This window comes from Magnolia sinica, chromosome 15, assembly GCF_029962835.1.
Source record: "Magnolia sinica isolate HGM2019 chromosome 15, MsV1, whole genome shotgun sequence".
Taxonomy (NCBI): Eukaryota; Viridiplantae; Streptophyta; class Magnoliopsida; order Magnoliales; family Magnoliaceae; genus Magnolia; species Magnolia sinica.
This window is the reverse complement of record NC_080587.1, coordinates 41,977,823-41,994,105: the sequence shown is the minus strand read 5'-3', so window position 1 is coordinate 41,994,105 and position 16,283 is coordinate 41,977,823. Positions and strand designations below refer to the sequence as shown.

General features: G+C 42.3%; 1 non-coding gene across 1 annotated transcript; it reads left to right on the top strand.

Annotated features, from left to right (window-relative positions):
- Positions 1–15,269: 15,269 nt before the first annotated feature.
- Positions 15,270–15,376, top strand: LOC131228430 (small nucleolar RNA R71). The gene has a single exon (XR_009162934.1). It is a non-coding gene; the product is annotated as a small nucleolar RNA R71 (small nucleolar RNA).
- Positions 15,377–16,283: the final 907 nt, after the last annotated feature.

Below are 16,283 nucleotides of genomic sequence, written 5' to 3'. Positions count from 1 at the left end.
TGTGCTACTACGCAGGATCGAAGCACACCCCACAACCCCTACTCAAATCTTCGGGCCTTCAAGTCCTCATTCGCAATCAAGTACGAAGCGAACCTAGACAACTCTACAAAACAAGCCTCATATTAGGCTAAGGTCATTTCGTCCTGCTGAAGTGTCTCGAACTCTTTCGCCTTCATCTGTCGTACACTGCTCGAAAAGTACTTCTGCTTGAACCAGTCATAAAATGCACTCCAATTCCACATGGTACGAGGTTTTGCCAATCGGGAAACCAATTCCCACCGTTGCTCTACCTCCCCCTCCAATAGGAAAATGGCTAAAGTGACATTCTACTCCTTTACACACCCCATCAGAGTAAAAATCTTCTCCAACTAAGCTCTCCACTTATTTGCAGCAATCGGGTCCGGCTCTCCTCTGAAACTTGGCCGATTCTTACGCCGAAACTCTTTTAACAACGTGCCTATATTTTTCGGGGCAGAAGGTGTGCAACCCTTGGTCAAACACCGCTCTTGGCACTCCATCTATGACATCATACTTGTAAGACCCGTATCCTAATCCGTACTGTTCCGTTGACACACGTGATCCTTCCCGACAAATTTCGGCAACCTGCGACCTATGATCGACATTTGCGCGTGACCCTAAGTCGTATCCTGTAGATTTGAGTCGGCTTAATCCGAGACTTATACCAACGCAACTACACCGTCACCACGGTTCCAACATCGCGTCCTGCATACCGATCCGATACCCTAGAAGAGAGATGTGGGCCCGCGTTCAGTTCGAAGAAAACACCGCATGTTTGTAATCCCAAGAGAATCTCTATAACCCATCACATCAATCAATCACCTCATGTCAAGTACAAGAGCAACACATGCTTTCTTTCCCCCCACAAGTCAAGCAACCTATCCCAAAAGTTAACAAGTGTCTCACCTCACATCCATCACTCACCTCACATCCATCACCCATCACTCTCTCTCCTTACAACCCTCTCTCTCTCTCTCTCATTTCTCAAACACAAAACTCCAAGCAAAAGAGAGGTGCACGTCCATGGTTTTCCAAGAGAGAAAGTGAGATGTGTGTGGCCCATTTCTCACCCCAAAAACCTTCATCCTAACCATTCATTTCTCATCTTTCACCATCAAAGTGAGACACAATGAGATCGGCTTTCCATCGGACCAAGAAGATCGAACGGTGGGTGCTTCTATAGGCTAGATTTTTCATGTTTTGATGATGGGCCAAGTGAAGCCTACCGATTGATGGTATGGATCTCACTTTAGACCCTAGATGTGGCCGATGGCCCACCTTGATTCTCATGATCATTCCATGATGGGGCCATTCTCCATAGACCCCATCATGATGTTTATTTTCCTTGAGGTCATCTAGACCGTCCATTTTGAGTGGAGAAGGAATCTCCACTGTTGATCTTTGATTTGGTGGGCCCACATGTATTAGGACCCACTTGATGTATGATTAAATGCAAGGGAGGGCCCATAGTGTCGGGGTCCCTCCATCACATGTGTCCCTCTTTCTTTCTCTCTCTCCCTCTCTCTTTCATTTTTTTCCTATTGTATGTGATGATATGGCCATGTGGCCCACCCAGATGGACCCCACCATGAAGCATGTATTCTATCCAAGCCATCTGTAGGTGGGGCCCACTTTACATGTGTTGTATCCACACCATCCACCATTTGGTGGCCCACCTAAGCAGGGCCCACCTTAAACATGTGAGCACCCAAACCGTCCATCGTCCAAGGACGCTGGACGTGCAATGAGAACAAAAATGTCAGCATGGTTCAAGCTTTGGGTTGGGCCACCCATGCAGGCCACACCTTGATGCATTGGTCTAATCTAGTTCGTCCATCCCATTCTCTAGATCATTTAAGACATTGAGCCAAAAAATTAAGCCAATCCGATTTTTCTAGCAGGCCATAGCATTGAAAATAGTAGTTTTTACCATTAAAAACCACCTTAATGTTTCTACGTGCCAAAACATACCAAATATTGGGCTTGATGGGTCTGTCTTGCGCCATAGAACCCAATGGTTGGGTTGAATTTTACTGATGTGGGCCCCACCTATGGAAAACCACAGAAAAATGCTTTTTCAAAAAAAATAGGTGCAGCGCCTACTGCAGTAGGACGCTGCTGCGTCAGGTGGACGGGCCAGGGACCACCGTCCCAGCCATGGGCCCCACCATGATGTGTAATGTACATCCACACCTTGCATTGGGTGGGGCCCCTTCTAGCTTTGGGCCACCCCTAAAATCAGCCCTATCTGGAACTCAGCTGGGCCACATGGTAGGAAATAGTGGTGAATTTCACGTCTGCCATTGAAACCCTTTCTTGGTCACAGAAATTTTGGATCCATTATGAAATTTGTTTTTCCTATTCACCCAGGTCCGTGTGACCTTATCAACAGATTGGACGGCACATAAACTATATGGTGGGCCCCACATGGGACCCACTGATGTATGTATTATATCCCACACCATCCCCATGGGTGGGTGGGACGGCTGGTGTACCTCACTCTAGTTATAACTGCTGGAGTGGCGTCACTAAGCTATGTGGGCCCCCTGTATCATCCACGCCATCTATCTATGGGACCCACCATGATGCATGTGTTACATCCAAACCGTCCAACTATTTGGCAAGCTTGTCTTACAGGCTTGAGATTAAGAATAAGTCAGATCTAAAAAGATTCAAGTGGCCCCCACCATTTAAAGTAGTGGACAGTGACGTCCACCGTTCAAATTTCTAAGGGCCATAGTAGTTTCCTATTAAGCTGATATTTGTTTCCATTTCATCTATCACTATGTTAATTTATGAATAGGTTGGATCTCAAAATAAATCAAGGTGGGCCACACCATCCAACCGTTGATCAGGTGGACCACATTATAAGAAATAGTGGGTTTGAATGTCCACCATTAAAACCCTTAGGCTACAGGGTTTGGACCTATATGATATTTGTTTTCCCCTCTTAATCCAAGTCTTTATGACCTTGTGATTAGATTGGTTGGAAAATAAACTTTATAGTGGGCCTTCTGATTTATTTAACCGTGAAAATTATTATCTCCATTGTTATTTGTGGTATGGTCCAAATGATCCTCCAATATGATTTTAGGGATGTATGAGGCCCATCTTAATTTATTAGTGGTTGTCCATTGAGGCCCACCTTGATATATATGAGGCCCATATGATTAGGCCCATCTTGATGTAGTTATGGCCTATTCATTGAGGCCCACCTTGATATATATGAGGCCCATATGGTATGGCCCATTTGATGTATCTGAGGCCCATGGGTCGAGGCCCAATGAGATGTATATAGGTCCATCCTCGTTGAAAGGATAGTTCATCACCATATAACATGCCTAGTATAACTCCATGATTCATGCCCATACACATCATATGTATGCTTGATATGAGGAATGTTTGATCATAGCATAAGTCGTTGGACTGAGACATTTACGGGACTCCTCATGAGACGGAATGCCCCACATGAGCGCGTGGTATGCACAAGATTATTGCATGACTAGACAGTGTGCCTCATGCATCTTGCATTTGTATGACTTGATCATTGTACGCCCTAGCGACATCAGGGTCGTGGCTCCACAGGCACATCATGGATAGCCGTATTGGATACCGAAAATACTTAGTTCTAGCACTGTGTGCACTTGGGATGTCCTTGGGTGAAAATCTCAAAATCTTTTTGGTACCAAGAGCTACTCCAACATCTAGACCGAGTGGATACACGAGCGCCCGAGTGCCGAATACCAGTAGGCCACGTCTCCCACTGTGTCATGGTCGTTGGAAGGGGGTGTGGCCTTATCCGCCCGAGTGAGGGGGCTATAAGCTAGGCTGAGTTTGACCAACTAGCAAATGAGTCCGCTATCGATAAGCCAGGTGAGGTCTATTCCACTCGCTAGGTTGTACGACTAGGGAGGCAGCAGTCAGTGTGGAGTGTACTAGACCCCGGTGATATCCCAGAGAGAAATTGTACTGATATGTGTACTTGATGAGTACTGGCATGCTTGTTTTGCATCTCGCATATGACATTTGTCTACATATGCCTCGCATCGCATGGCCTTGGTATGGCCGATAGCATTCATGCCTTGCATGACATAGCTTTGGTACATCTGATAGCATTCATGGACTTACCGCATATTTCCACATTACTCTAATATTGTACACTTTGCACTTGCCTTGCGCACACACTTACACCACCTCTAAGCTTTTGTAAGCTTATGCATGACCATTGTGTGCAGGTGGCCTTGGATCACAGTAGCGCTGAGGGAGGAGCGCACATCAGATCATTTTAGAGTTATTGATCACCCTATCTTTCCCTTTCCACATTGTACTTAAAGTTTTTGATATAGTGGATATGTGGTGATGTTGTTTTGTGACTTGGTTATGCTTGTGGTTATGCTCCATTACAAAAAAAAAATCATACTGAAAATCCTCCTTGTAGGATCCCAGGATCAGAATCTGGCATGCGAGTGTCGGGATCCGAGAATGGGGCACTACAGAGGCTGTTGGCGCCAGATTCGGCGATCGAGAATTTTGTGAGCCCGTTTTCTGAGTTTGGGGCATGACGAAAGTTGGTATCAGAGCATAACTTGGGAATACCTGAAGATAACATCACACATCTGTTGATAGCTACCTTATACTGTATGATTCTTGTGAACTTAAAACAATTAAATTCCTGAATTTGAATAACTTAGAAACTTCCTGATATAGCTCCTTATGGCGTGTGCATTCGAGAGTGCCCAAGGATGATAGGCCCTTATTCCTTCCTGTAGGACATGGCACCTAAGCGACTGACCTGATCGACTTCTGCTTCCCCACCTGAGATTCTTATTACCCCACCAGAGACTTTTGTACCCCCACCCGAGTCTAGCGCAACACCAACCGTGTCCGTAAGTGTAGACCAGCAACAGTAGATGTTGCAAGCAATGACTGCCATTCTTAAGAGAGGAGGCCAGAATAGGAAGGCCCCCTCCAGTAGCTCCCAGTAGCAGCGATGTCGATGGCCCCAGAGGCATAGGAACCGTTCATCCTTCCGAGCATTTGCACCACCTATACGTAAGTCCTTCAGTGTATGCTTCAGATGTGGTGTGACGGGGCACCACATCTGGGAGTGCTCCCACCCTCAGCAGCCCCTGCAAGCTTGGTCGTTCTCAGGTACTTTTTTTGGATGCGGTGAGATAGGGCATCGTAGGAGCGAGTGTCCCCGTCCTCAGCATCAGCCTCCACAGCAGCAGCAACAAGATCCTCAAACATCGGAGGAGTCGTCGACAATTTGTGTGACTTGGCCCCTACACCGACTTGTTAGATTGCTCATAAATGATGCGTCTTGAGAGTTAGAGCTTGAGATTCATGGGCGTTATCCCCATCTATTAGGTGTTTGATGATATGTTGTGTTTTGATTATATATGATGTTATGATCCATATTCCCTTATAAGTTATGCTTAGTGCGATGGTAGCATAAATTTCGAGGATTAAATTTTTATTAGGTGGGGAGAGCTGTAAGACCCGTATCCTAATCCGTACTGTTTCGTTGAGTCCCACGATCCTTCCCGACGAATTTCGACAACCTGCGACCTATGATCGACGTTTGCGCGCGACCCTAAGTCGTATCCTGTATATTTAAGTCGACTTAATCCGAGACTTGTACCATTGCGACCGCACCGTCGCCGCGGTTCCAACGTCGCGTCTTGCATACCGATCCGATACCCTAAAAGGGAGATGTGAGCCCGCCTTCAGTTCGAGAAAAATACCTCGTGTTTGCAATCCCAAGAGAATCTCTACAACCCATCACATCAATCAATCAATCAATCAATCACCTCATGTCAAGTACAAGAGCAACCCATGCTTTCTTTCTCCACAAGTCAAGCAACCTATCCCAAAAGTCAACAAGTCTCTCACCTCACATCCATCACTCACCTCACATCCATCACCCATCACTCTCTCTCCTTACAACCCTCTCTCTTTCATTTCTTAAACACAAATTCCAAGCAAAAGAGAGGTGCACGTCCAAGCCTTTCTAAGAGAGAAAAGTGTGTTTTGTGAGGCCCACTTCCCACCCCAAAATCCTTCATCCTAGCCCTTCATCTCTCATCATCTTCCATCAAAGAGAAGCACAAGCAGATCGGCGTTTCATCGGACCAAGAAGATCGAACGGTGGGTGCTTCTATAAGCTTAAATTTCATTCTTTTAATGAAGAGCCAAGTGAGGCCTACCGATTTATGGTATGGATCTCACTTTGGACCTTAAGTGTGGCCGATGGCCCACCTTGATTCTCATGATCATTCCATGATGGGGCCATTCTCCATGGGCCCTATCATGATGTTTATTTTTCTTGAGGTCATCTAAACCGTCCATTTTGAGTGGAGAAGGAATCTCCACTGTTGATCTTTGATTTGGTGGTCCCACATGTATTGGTACCCACTTGATGTATGATTGAATGCAAGGGAGGGCCCATAGTGTCGAGGTCCCTCCATCACACATGTCCCTCTTTCTTTCTCTCTCTCTCCCTCTCTCTTTCATTTTTTTCCTATTGTATGTGATGATATGGCCATGTGGCCCACCCGGATGGACCCCACCATGAAGCATGTATTCTATCCAGGCCATCTGTAGGTGGGACCCACTTTACATGTGTTGTATCTACACCATCCACCATTTGGTGGCCCACCTAAGCAGGGCCCACCTAAAGCATGTGTGCGCCCAAACAGTCCAACGTCCAGGGACGCTGGACATGCAATGAGAACAAAATTATCAACTTGGTTCAAGCTTTAGGGTGGGCCGCCCATGCAGGCCCCACCTTGATGCATTGGTCTAATCTATTCCGTCCATCCCATTCTCTAGATCATTTTAGGCGTTGAGCCGAAAAATGAAGCCAATCTAATTTTTCTGACGGGCCATAGCATTGAAAACAGTAGTTTTTACCATTAAAACCCACTTTGACATTTCTACGGGCCAAAACGTACCAGATATTGGGCTTGATGGGTCTGTCTTGCGCTATAAAACCCAATGGTTGGGTTAGATTTTACTAATGCGGACCCCACCAGTGGAAAACCACAGAAAAATGCTTTTTCAAAAAAAATAGATGCAGCCCCTGCTGCTGCTGACACTGCAGTGTTCACTCCCCAAGTATAGGGTTGTGATGTAGTAATAAACTCGGTGAGACCGAGGTCAAATCCCAAGGGACTGAAACCTGTATGTAATCTGAAACTAAGTAGAACTAGAACTAGAGTAAGACGAAATCTAAATCGAGTGTAATTTGAGGAATAATGATGAAATAATTATCTAAAACTTAAAGAATTCAGGGAAAGGAAACTAGGGATTCAGAGGATCCACTTGTAGAGATCAGGGAGATCTTGTGCTTGTTTCAAGAAGTCAACTGAACTTAAAGTCTCATCTTCATCCAGTGAAGGGTGTAATCATGAAAATCAAACTGAACTTCCTTTGATATAGTTTTCAAGAGATGAAAGGTGTATGAATTAGAATGGATTCCATCACCAAACCATGCCCAGGAGACAAAGTAAACAAGAGAATTAAACTAATTACCAACCAATCAATAATGTACGAAGGTTAGGAAGGGTACCGTCATCCGACCATGCCCAGGAGACGATGGTGAATAATAGGGCTTCTTGACGTCATAAACATAAAAAGGAAAGGAACATGCTCAAAGCTATCACAGACCAATTGTAATTTTTGTCACAACAAACCATTAAAAACTAAAAACATTCCCTTAATTAAACTAAAATCAACATCAGTTCAGTCTAAACAAAAAATAGAAGCAAAAATCTCCCATCATGCTACAAGCTTCACCTCTTAGCCCTAGCTAAGAGGTTTAGCCGAACATGATCGGACTAGCTCTCAAAATATCATAAAAAATAAACAGGAAGTAAAAAAATATCTAAACAAACTCTAACTCTTATGCAGACGTCCCAGCTTCCCCTAGAAAATTGAATGCCCCTTCACGTTCTCTCTCTTTCTTTCTTTATAGCAGAAACAGGTCGGTAAGAACTTCCACATAGAGAGGCGGTGGAGATGGCGTTTTCTTTACGCACAACAGGTGCGGAAGTTTTTACGTACTCCCTGCGTAATGGTCTTGCACTATGCTGAAAGTGGGGCCCACTTTACAGCTTGTTTGAGAAATCCACGCCGTCCACTGCATTCTTCTCAAAAAAACCATTTAGGTATAGATGTTTTTGGATTGGATTTGGTGTGGCCCACCAGAGTTCTTCTTGCACCGTTCATCTTCCTTTTAAACCTATCTTCATTGCTTCATGCAATTCAGGCATCTAGGCTTGGATGATAGGAAGCGTGGGCTTTTAATGGACGGTCCAAATCAGACCAATGAAGCACGGTGGTGGCCCATAAGATTCGTCCGCAGGCTCTGTTTGCGAAATAGAGCCTTCGCAATGCGTCTTTTGTCGTGGTTGTTGGGGCCATGATCGATATATACGGAGAAATCCATTCCGTCCATTAGACTCCTTGTGAAAAGCCATTCAGGAATGGATTATTTTGGCTTATATTAGATGTGGCCCACGAAACATTTCTCTCTGCCGTCCATCCTGCGATTTACAGTGGAGATTGCTTAAGTGCATGCATGGGACCAAGAAGAAAGCTAGGCGAGGGTTGTGCCCCACTTATGGAGGGTATGGATGGTCCAGATCATCCAAAAGGATGAACAGGATGATGGGTGGGGCCCACTAGCCAAAAACGGCCAGCCAGCGTCCGTCCGCTGGACGCTGGCTGCGTGAGAGAGGGAGGGTGCGGGTCAACCTCAGTTTCACCGGCTTCCGTATTAAGTGCATTTTGAGTGCACTTGTGCACTGTGCACAGTCACTGCAAATGAGGTCCACTCGTGATGTGTGTAGGAAATCCGCTTCGTCCATCTATTTTAGAACCTCATTTAAGGGGTTAAGTCCAAAGTTGAGGCACATCCATAGCCCAGGTGTGCCCCAAATCGATAATTAATGGGCTAATCTAACCTTTGGACCACTTCCACATGGATCTAATGGCTAAAATTCAACTTGTACAGTTAATTAGGATCCTTAGGCCAGATATAAAGTTTCAAGCCGAACAGATGGTGAAAACCCTGTGATCTTTCATTCTGGCTAACTTTCAGGGCACTTGTGCTTCAATTTCTTAGATTTCTGGTGTCGATCTTGGTCCCCTGGAGTCCGTCCCTTGCCTTGGTGTCATCAGAGCATTAATTCCATGCTTTTAGTACCCTGTTTCTGTCCAAGCTCATAAATATACCTTGCAACATAAATACAGTTAAATTAGGCCATTAAATAGTACCATGTTCGTAAATCCAGGCAATAACTGAGGTCTAATATGCAATATTTGACACTCAACACAACCCTCAACCAGCATCTTGCTAGTCCCGAGCAAAGTATGTGAAAAATAAGTTGAGAATTACAGGGCAATTTCTATAAACTCGAGTGATTTTTGTAAAATAATCCAGATATAAAAATTCTAAGATTCATGAATGTTGGGTGTTACTTTCTCCTGGACTCAAGTGCATGGTAAAATTCATAATCAAGTTCAAAGTTTTAATCCATCAATTAGAACAATTCTAAACATTGAGTTCCATAGGTGTATAGTCTAATCTCGACTTATCATCATTAAAATTCACTTCTTTATTTCAGGATATCAATGATAATCAACAAGAGAATTCATGACAACCAAAACTTGCCTCACAAATCATCTTTTCATTCTTTCAACTTATGATTTTTCCATTAACAGTAACACCAAGAAGGGGAATCAAATCCTCACCTATAGGGAGTAAACCTATGGTGAAGACCGTACACCCAACCCTTTTCACATATCATCCATGGGGAATTAAATCTACACCTATAGGGAGCAAACCTATGGTGAAGATTATTCGCCCAACCCTTTACAAGGATATATCTATTTTTTTTAGGTATTTTCCTTTTCTTCAATTAATCATGATGGGCAAATTTTCTAGGCTAGTTCCTTATATGCTTAGTGATTACCAAGTTAACCATTCAATATCAAACTGAAACCTTTATGTGAAAGCGAGATGTGACATGTGAAATCATGACTCAATCAATGTTTACAACTTCTAATTTTAGATTAACACTTCAAACTTAATCATGAAATCTACTAGATAACTAAATCCAAGAGTTATAAATCCAACATTACGTATCTTATAATTCTGAATTAAAGATGGCCATCAAAATCACATCAAATTCACAAGAAAGTCCAAAAAATTTTGAAAAATTTTTACAATTTTTGCTTCACAATTTTCGCTTAAGACCAAGAAAACACTGATTAGATTACCTAATCTCCCACCCCCATCCTAAAATCTACATTGTCCTGAATGTAAAGGAAATAAGCATGCAATACACATGGGACAATGAAAGTAAAAGAGGAGTGATGGAAAGATAGTACTTGGATGAAAGAATCATTAGGCTTTCCAAAGATATCAGAGTGGGTTAGCACAAGAGAGAAACCAACAAAAGCAAACTATTCTAAAACAATGTATAAAGCAAACTATCCTAGTCCTATGAAAATGATAAACCTACCTATACCTCCATCAGACTAGGAGATCAATCCTAGTAAACAGGAGCAGTCAGAGGCATGGACATGTCCGTTGAATCAAATTTCTCGACAAATGGTTTTAATCGGTGTCCATTTACTTTAAACTCCTTTCCATTGTTGGGATCTCTTATCTCGACAGCCCCATGAGGATAAGCAGTAATAACAATGTATGGGTCGATCCAACGAGATCGAAGCTTACCCGAAAAGAGATGTAGTCGAGAGTCATACAAAAGGACTTTCTGACCTGACATGAATGATTTTCACAAAATATGTTGATCATAAAACGCCTTCATCCTGTCCTTGTAAATTCTTGAGTTCTCGTATGCGTCATTCCGAATTTCTTCAAGTTCATTCAACTGAAGTTTGCATAGCGAGCCAACGTTGTCCAGATTGAAATTCATATTTTTTTATCACCCAGTACGCTTTATGTTCCAACTCTACAGGCAAGTGACAAGCCTTCCCATAGCCAAGTCTAAAGGGGGACATTCAAATAGAGGTTTTAAAAGCAATACAGTACACCCATAGGGCATCGGTCAATCGGGTTGACCAATCCTTACGATCAGGGTTAACCGTTTTCTCTAGGATAGGTTTGATCTCCCTATTGGAAATCTCAACTTGTCCACTTGCCTGTAGATGGTATGGGGTGCTCACCTTATGAGAGATACCATATTTATTCATTAAGCTCTCGAATGGTCTATTGCAAAAGTGTGAGCCCCCATCACTAATGATGGCTCGAGGTGTTCTGAACCGCGAAAGGATGTTCTCTTTTAAAAATTTAATGACCGTGCGATAGTCATTGTTTCGGCACAGAATTAATTCGACCCATTTAGTGACATAATCTACGACGAGCAAAATATACAAATTTCCAAAGGATTGGGGGAATGGCCCATAAAATCGATGCCCCAACAATCAAATGCTTTAATGATAAGGATGGGGTTCAAGGGCATCATATTTCAACAGGACAATGCTCCTAATTTCTGACAACTCTCTTAGGCCTTGCAAAACTCATGAGTATCCTTGAACATATTGGGTCAGTAAAAGCCACATTGCAGAATCTTGGCCATGGTCTTTTTAGTAGAAAAGTAACCACCATAGGCCTATGAGTGACAGAAAGAGATGACACTCTAATGCTCATTGTCTGGCACACATCTCCTTAAGATTTAGTCTGGGTAATATTTAAACAAATATGGATTATCCCAGAAGAATTTCGTACCTCGGTGAAAAATTTCTTCTTATCTTGCATAATCCAATGTGTCAGTGTGAAACCTGTGGCAAGACAATTAGTAATATCAGCGAACCAAGGTGAATAAGAGACTTTGAACAATTGTTCGTCAGGGAACATGTCATTGATATATGTCGTCTCAAGGGAATCAGAGGTATTAAGGCGAGAAAGGTGATCAGCCACTACGTTCTCTAATCCCTTTTTATCTTTAATTTTCAAATCAAATTCTTAGAGTAGAATGATCCATCTTATTAGGCGAGGCTTAAAATCATTCTTAGCAAGAAGATACTTGATTACCACATGGTCTGTGTAAATGATGATCTTGGATCCGATCAAGTAGGACCTAAATTTGTCCAAAGCAAACATTACGGCTAAGAGTTCCTTTTCCATAGTCGAGTAGTTCACTTGGGCAGGATTTATTGCGTAATGAATAACGTAGGGCTTCTTTTCTTTTTTTTCACCTAGAACCGCTCCAAGAGCATAATCAGAAGCGTTGCACATAAGCTCAAAAGGAAGGCTCCAGTCGGGTGGCTACATGATAGGTGCAGTGGTTAACATGCCCTTAAGCTTCGTGAAAGCTTCCTGACATTGCTCAGTCCACTCATATGGTGCATCCTTTTGAAGAAGATTACATAAAGGATGAGAGAGGAGACTAAAGTCCTTTATGAATCGTCTGAAAAACCCTGTTGTCCTAAGAAGGATCGCACGTCTCTGATGTTCTTGGCTTGAGGTATGTTAGAGATAAGATCGATTTTTACCTTATCTACCTCGATTCCCTTGGACGAGATGATATGCCCAAGGACAATTCCCTTCTGAACCATGAAATGACACTTCTCCCAATTAAGTACCAGATTCTTTTCTTCACATCTTTTTAGCACACATTTAAGACTCTCTAAGCACTCGTTGAAAGATGAACCGAAAACAGAGAAATCATCCATGAAGACCTCTAGATATTTCCCCACCATGTCAGAAAAGATACTCATCATACATCGCTGAAAGGTGGCAGGGGCATTACATAACCCAAATGGCATCCTTCTGTAAGCAAAGGTGCCGTAGGGACATGTAAATGTGGTCTTTTCCTGGTCCTTAGGGGTGATTTCAATCTGATTATAGCCTGAATACCTATCAAGGAAACAGTAATAGGAATGATCGGCTAACCTTTCCAAGATCTAATCTATGAAGGGCAAAGGAAAGTGGTCCTTCCTCGTGACGGTATTCAACTTCCTGTAGTCAATGCACATTCTCCAACCAGTAGTAACTCTAGTTGGCACGAGTTCATTATTGACATTGGCTACGATGGTGATCTCGAACTTCTTAGGAACCACCTGAGTTGGACTCACCCATTGACTATCGAATATGGGGTATATAATACCCACATCCAATAGTTTAAGAACCTCAGCCTTAACCACTTCATGTTTGGATTTAGTCTACATTGTGATTGCCGAGTGGTCTTTGCATTATCCTCAAGATATCTGCGGTGAGTACAAATCGAGGGGTCGATTCCCTTAAGTTTCGCTATCATCCATCCAAGGGCTCCCTTATGCTCAATGAGAGTAGATATGAGCATACTCTCCTATTCTTTCTCCAAATGGGCAGAGATCACCACCAGGTATGTCTCATCTTGACCTAAATAGACATATTTCAAATCAAAGGGTAAAGGTTTTAGGTCAAGCTTTGGTGGCTTGAGGTTAGACGGTAGAGGCACTACATCGGTTTGGGGCAATTCTTCAAATTGTGGCCTCCACCGGTTAACTTCAAGTATCAGTATGGTATCAAGTAAAGCACACGTCTCCCTAATTATGTCATCATCCAAGTCATGGGAGTGGGCCAAGCACATCTCTAGAGGGTCAGAGGATAAGATCAGAGGCGTTTTATCTTCCATGAAAGAATCAATCATATTGATGTCATGGAAATCGTCATCATCCTCTGAATTTCTGTCATTATTGAAAAAGATGTTTGACTCTAATGTCATATTCCCAAAAGACATGCTCATAACTCCATTCATGCAATTGATAATTACGTTTGAAGTGGCAAGGAATGGGCGACCAAGGATAACAGGAATTTGAGTGCTTCCATTATTGACGAGTTCAGTATCTATGATGATAAAATCTACAGGTAGTAGAATCTGTCAACCTGAACTAACACATCCTCAATTATCCCTCTTGGTATACGAACAGAACAATCAGCGAGTTGTAATATGGTTAAGGTGGTTTTCAACTCACCCAACCCTAGTTGTTTGTATACCAAGTAAGGAATTAGATTGACGCTTGCTCCTAAGTCAAGAAGTGCGTACTCAATGTGGTAGTTACCGATCATACATGATATGGTTGGGCTACCAAGATCCTTATATTTCTGTGACACGTCTTGCTTTAGGATGTCACTCACTTTCTCAGTCAAGAAGATCTTCTTTTGAATATTTTATCGTCTTTTGGTCGTACATAGGCTTTTCAGAAATTTAGCATATGAAGGTATTTATTTCACGGCATCAATAGAGGAATGTTGACTTTCTCTTGTTTCAACACCTCTAGAATATCCTGAGAGTTAGAGAGAGATTTTGGTGCAACCAACCTGGGGAAATGGAGCAACTAGCTTCTCTAGAAGTTCTGGTTCAAATTTTTATAGGGCATCACTAGATCTATCATTGTTTCCTTCTTCTGGTTCTTGAGGCTTTTCGGGCCTAACCAGAAGGGTTTTATCGATAATCTTCCCACTCCGAAGAGTGGTGAGAGATTTAACGTGCTCCATCTGATTTAAAGAGCTTGGATCACTTAACTCGTACTGTGGTTTAGGATTGGAGACAGGTGGTGCAGGTAGTATCCCCTTTTCTATAACCGTCATACGTGAATCCATCTTTTGCATAAAATCTGTAAATCCTCGTACTGCCTGAGCTAGCTCTTGTATGGAATTTTGAACTGGTTCTTCTTGAGGTTTCCCCTGATTTGGATTTTGATTGAAGAAACCTTGAGGGGTAGCGGTTTGCCCATTCCTCCATCTAAAATTTGGGTGATTTTTCCAACCAAGAATGTATGTATTAGAGGTAGGTCCATTAAAAGGTCTTTGATAGTTATTTACGGCATTGGCTTGTTCATTCAACAGTCCTCGAAAGGCAGGTATTGTAGGACAATTTTCAGTTGTGTGAATGTTGCAATTACAGATGCCGCAAACAATTTCATTGACTTTATCCTTCTTTCCTTCCATGGCCTCAAATTTTCTTATGAGATTATTCACTTTATAATTGAGATCATCCTCTTCTTTTAAGCGATACAATCCACCTTTCTCCGTAGATTCAGTCGGCCTAGACGTGGTGTTCAAATTTGGGTAATAGTCTTATGATTGTGTTTTTTCAGCAAGGCTATCGAGGTAATCTCATACCTCATCGACATCTTTATTAATGAATTCTCCATTACACATTGTCTCAACCATTTGGCGCATGAAAGATGTCAGTCCATCATAGAAAAAATTTGTAATGTGCCACATTTCAAAGACGTGTTGTGGGCATGAACTGACAAGATCCTTGAACCTTTCCCAACATTGGAAGAATGTTTCATCCTCCTTTTGGGCGAAGTTCAAGATTGCTTTTCTAAGAGTAATCATTTTATGATGTGGAAAAAATTTCTTTATGAATTCCCTCTACATATCATCCCATATGCCAATGGATCTAGGACGCAGTGAATGTAACCACGTCTTAGCCTTCTCCTTCAAGGAAAAGGGAAAGAGTCTCAGCCTAATTATATCCTCAATTACGTTTGGAAAATATAAAGTGGCTATGATCTCATCAAACTCTTTCAAATGTAGGTATGGTTCTTCAGATTCAAGCCCATGGAACTTAGGAAGGAGTTGGATAACCCCTGGCTTGATTCCATATGTCCTGTATTTTCAGAAAAAATCATGCATGAGGGCGTACTCACCCACACCAGTTGTAAATAATCTCATAAAGTACGAGACAGGGGTGCTTGATGCACCTCATTCTCATCATGTACTTCCTCAACCCTAGGTTGGGGTAGTGCTTGAGGTTGATTTGCAGCCATAACCTAAATTAACTCAAGGGAATTCGAGCGGTATCTAGTCCTATGATGGACAGTTAACCCCTCAACCAATCCTCCTTCAGTCAAGAGATGTCGAGTGTTGTCACGGGCCCACTTGGGCATGAAATACTCGCAGCCCTTAATTTAAATTCTAAAACTAGACTTAAGAGGAAGAATAGAAAGGAATTCTAGAAATAAAGAAAAAGAAGGAAAGAAGTTACCGAATTCGAAGTCCTAAGTTAAGATCCTGCAAAACAAAATAAAAGAAATTAGTTTCTAAAAAATAATTAGAAAGTTAGTTCCTAAAAAATAAATTAGCAAAGTTCTAAAACTAGAATTAGATAGTTTCTAAAATAGAAAACCTAAACCTAAAATTAGAAAGGGATTACCAAATTAGAAGTTATGTCAGGCTCCTACAAAACAGGAAACAGGTTAGTTCTAGGAATCAAATAGAAATAACAATCTAAAAT